The sequence below is a fragment of the Echinops telfairi genome, unplaced genomic scaffold, assembly GCF_000313985.2.
Source record: "Echinops telfairi isolate 266 unplaced genomic scaffold, ASM31398v2 ScPeMD7_70;HRSCAF=299, whole genome shotgun sequence".
In the NCBI taxonomy this organism is placed as follows: Eukaryota; Metazoa; Chordata; class Mammalia; order Afrosoricida; family Tenrecidae; genus Echinops; species Echinops telfairi.
In genome coordinates, this window is record NW_022103968.1 from 25,936,405 (window position 1) to 25,941,309 (window position 4,905).

At 43.9% G+C, this 4,905-nt stretch overlaps 1 pseudogene; it reads left to right on the plus strand.

Annotated features, from left to right (window-relative positions):
- The first annotated feature begins 374 nt into the window (after positions 1 to 374).
- On the plus strand, positions 375 to 799 carry LOC115869985 (annotated as a pseudogene).
- Positions 800 to 4,905: the final 4,106 nt, after the last annotated feature.

Consider the following 4,905-nt stretch of genomic DNA (forward strand, 5'->3'; position numbering starts at 1 on the left):
GGGCCAGAAGAAGAGTCCCTCAGGTGGGTCTCAAAAAGAAACTCACACCATCAAGTCTCAACGTGACCCTGTAGGACAGGACAGACCTGCCCCTGTGGGTTTCTGAGACGACAGCTCCTTATGGGAGAAAGCCTCCTCTTTGTTCCACTCTCGGGTTGGAAGGCAGTCAAAATACGACTGGGGAACGTTTGCCTCAACGTTCAGTCTACCTTAATGCTGCAGATCATGTGTTCCCAAAGTGGGTGATATTGCACCCTAAGGGGCACTGGAACAATCCAGAGGGGCCGACAAAAGCAGATCCCGATCCTTTGTCCTGGATTGTGGGCTATAGTACAAAAGGTTTTAATTGTTGCTCTTTCGTCTCAGCCACCGACATGCCTTCCAGACTGTGGAAGACCTGGAAACTTAGGGGCCACGGCCGCGTGGCAAACACCAGAAGCACCCAGGAGGCCGGGGGAATGCTGGTGGCTAGCATCATCACAGGACCAACTTCGACAAATACCATCCAGGTGACTTTGGAAAAGTCGGTATGCGGCAGTACCACTTGAAGAGGAACCAGAACTTCTGCCCAACTGTCAACCTCGATAAATTGTGGACCTTGGTCAGTGAGCAGACCAGGGTCAATGCTGCCCAAAATAAGACGACCTGCTCCCATCACTGATGTGGTGCCGTCGGGCTACTACAAAGTTCTGGGGAAGGTAAACTTCCAAAGCTACCCATCATCGTGAAGGCCAAATCCTTCAGCAGAAGCGCTCAGGAGAAGATTGGGGGGCTGGGGGCCTGTGTCCTGGTGGCTTGAAGCTACGTGGAGGTTTAATTAAAAGTTAAAAATGGCAACAACAACAACAAAAAGTTTTTAATTGTCAGTGGGGCATTGAGTAATATTTGTTTGTATTTATTGATTTATTTATTTGGAAAAAGTGGCGGTAGGGCAGAGACATCTGGGAATCCATGATGCAGATGGAGCAAAAGCCTTCAAAGCTTCGTTTGCTGATGGGGCTCGCTCAAAATGAGAAGAAACAGCTGCGTGTGGAATGACATCAAAGACCTCATACATGAAGAAAGCAAAAGGTCGTTAAAGAGATAGGAAAGAGAGGTCAGAAGAGACGCTGAAGCTTGCTCTGGAGCATGCGGTTAACTAAGTGAATGGAAGAAGTTATGAAGTAAAAGAGCTGAACAGAAATCCTCAAAAGGCAGCTTAAGAAGACAAAGTCAAGCATTTCAGTGATATGTGCAAGTACCTGGAATTAGAAAACCAAATGAGGAGGCCAGGTTCCACATAGTTTGTTGCAATGGTGAAAGATTCTATGGGCAAAATACAGAATGATGTGGGAAGCATCAAAAGAAGGCGGAAGGAATACACAGGGTCACTGTACCAAAAAGAAAGGGTCAATATTCAACCAGTTCAAGAGGTAGCATATGATCAAGAACTGATGCTATTGAAGAAATCCAAGCTGCACTGAAGGCATGGAAAAAGCGGGCTCCAGAATCGATGGGTCACCCCATTGAAATGTTTGAACAAGCTGGTGTCGTGCTGGAAGCATTCATCTGTCTGTGCCAAGAAACTTGGAAGAAAAAAAAAAAAAAAAGGAAACTTGGAAGAAAAAAACCTGGTCGGCCATCTAGAAGAGATCCCTATTTCTGCACATTTTAAAGAGTAGTGGCCCACTAGAATACAGACATTATCTAACAGTATCATTGACATCACATAGAAATAAAAATCTGTTGAAGATAATTCAAAAACAGTTGCAGCACTACGTTGACAAGGAGCTGCCAGAAATTCAAGCTAAATTCAGAAGAGGGCGTGGAACAAGAGAGATGCTAATGTCAGATGGATGTTGGCTGAAAGGAGGGAATATTAGAAGGATGTTTACTTTGGCTATTCGGCTGTGTGGGTGATTAAAAAAAACCTATGGAAAGCATTGCAAAGAACGGAAATCCCAAAACACTTCACTTTGCTCATGCAGAACCTGTACATAGACCAAGAGGCAATCCTTTGAACCAAACAGGGTTTGCATGGTTAAAAATCAGGAAAGATGTGTGTCAGGGTTGTATACTTTTAGCATCTTATTCAACCTATATGTTGAGCATATAATCTGAAAAAGTGGTCTATATATTGAAGAATAAACCTCAGTGTTGGAGGAAGGCTTATTGACAACCTGCACGATTCAGATACAACCTTGCTTGCTGACAGCCAAGAGGAGTTGAAGCACTTACTGATGATGACCAAAGACTACCATCTTCATTATGGATCACAACTCAATGTAAAGAAAATACAAATCCTGACAACTGAACCAAGAGATAAGTGAGAAAAAGAAAAAGATGTAACTTGTCAAGGATTTCATTTTCCTTAGATCTGTAATCAACGCTCACGGAAACAGCAGTCAAGAAATCAAACGGCATCTCACTCTTGGTAATCTGCGGCACAAGATCTATTCAAAGCGTTAAGGAGAAAAGATGTGACTTTGAGGACTAAGTTGTGCCTAACCCAAGCCGTGGTATTTTCAGTCGCTTCGTATGCCTGTGGGAGTTGAACGATGCATGAGGACGACCAGAGAAGAGTCGATACGTCTGAATGACGGTGTTGGTGAAGAACACTGAAAAGCATGGTCTTCCGGAAGAACAAGCAAATTGGTCTTGGAGGAAGTGCAGTCAGCGTCCTCCTGAGAAGAAAAGTTACTAAGACTTGGATGCATGGACGTTGGACATGTGATGAGTCCCTGGAGAAGGATTTTGTGTTTGGTAAAATAGAAGGGCAGTGCAAAAGACGACCCTTGACAACATGGAACCACATGGTTGTTGCAACCATGGGCTCGCCTGCAGCGACGTGTGAGGCTGGCTCAGGACAGGGCAGTGTTTCCTCTGGGTGCATAGGCTTGCTGTGCGTTGCAGCTGCCTTGATGGCACCTAATAACAATAGCTTTCTTGTCTACAGTCTTAAGTCAACGTCTACAGCTGAACGTACTCAAAAATCAGATGATCTTCCTATATTTCACAGCTTCCTTTCCAAAAGAGGCCTGTAGAGTCCACTCCAATGTTTTACAAGGCCTAAGACTTCTCTCTCCCCTCAGCCCCTTTTTGCACGGAGTTCAGAATGAACCCCAGTGCTCCCATGAAAATCTTCCAGGGTAAGGAGCTTGATATTTAAAAGTTCAACAATAAGCTCATATGTGTCCAGGACCAAGTCTGTTCCCCAAAACCTCAACTACAACTCAACTTCATCTTTGAACATTTCCTTTTTGAAAAAAGTTTATTAAAATGAGGAGCTGATACCAAGGGCTTAAGTGGAGAGCAAATATTTTGAGAATGATGAAGGCAACGAATGTACAAATGTGCTTGACACAAGTGATGTATGCATGGATGGTGATAAGAGTTGTACGAGCCCCCAATAAAATGATTTAAAAAATAAGTTTATTGTGAATTGAGTGGGGAGAGGGTTGTATTTCAGACTTTTTTTTTACACAGAGAAACTTTCCTTAACGTTCCTAATGTAGAATCATTTGACCGTCCTTAAAACACTCCTCCTAAGAAGCACACCAGCCTGCGGGATCACGAAGTGTCCTCGGGACTGGGTAACAGGCATCAGAAGACCCCTAACAAACAAACCAACCATGAAAAAACATATCGCGAGAACAAGGGGGTTGGAGCAGAGACCCAAAGTCCATCTGTAGACAATGGAACATCCCCCACAGAGGGGTCACAGGCTAGGGATGAGTCAACCAGGGGGCAGTAAAGCACTGATGAAACACACAATATTCCTCTGGTTCCTTGAGGCTTCCTCACCGCCCCCTCTCCCCCAACTATCATGACCTCGGTGCGCTTCTCACTTCGGACTAGACCAGAGCATGCACATGGGTGTAGATAAGAGAGGGGGGCTCACAACACACGGAATCTAGGAACAGGAGTGGGAACATCGATACCAGAGGGGTAGAAGAAAGGAGGGGGGGAAAACCTATTGTAATGACTGACACATAACCATACACCCCCCCTCCAGGGGGAAGAACAGAAACCATGGGGGAAGGAGATTTATAATCTATCAAGGGGTCACGAGGGTAGGGGAGGGAGGACAAAAAGAGGAGCTGATACCAAGGGCTCAACAGAAAGTAAATGTCTAGAAAAGAATGATGGCAACATATGTACAGATATGCTTGATACAAATTGATGTATGGATTGTAATAAGAGTTGTAAGAGCCCTAATAAAATGATCTTTTAATAATAATAAAACCACTCCTCTATCTTTTTAAACTGTGGCGCCTCAAACTGAGCCCAATATTTTCCCCAAAGTTGATCCAGGACCTTTTATACAGGAAAAACCAAAACAAAACACTGCCATCAAGTTGATTCCAACTCAGTGATCCCACAGGATGGAGTAGAACTGCCCCTGTAGGTTTAGGTGACTGTAACTCTTTACAGGAGTGAAAAGCCTCATCTTTCTCCCTCGGAGAGGCTGGTGGTTTCAAACCGCTGACCTTGCAGTTAGCAGCCCAATTATGAACCCACTACATCACCCGGGCCTTCCTTATCAAGCTCTCTTCTTACTCCAGTTATTAGGATTGGCAACAGATAGTCCCAATAGCGACCTGTTGTCCGTTATAAGGGTGAGCTGAGGTCAGAGACATCGGCTATTCATTTGTGGTTTTCATTCAATTGCCTCGCCCCACGCCCTAAAAAAAGTTTGGTTTAAAAGACCAGTGACCTGAAGAGTACCTTTACTACATTTGATTTCAAAATCTTGGAAACACAGAATTAACTTTATTTCAGGAGGAACTTTGTTTAATGAGCAAACATGGCACACACACAAAAAAAGGTTTGTTTTTTCTTATGTCAGAAGTAAGATTTTTTTTCTTAATCTTTAAATCATTTTACTGGGGGCTCATACAACTCTTATCACAATCCATACATACA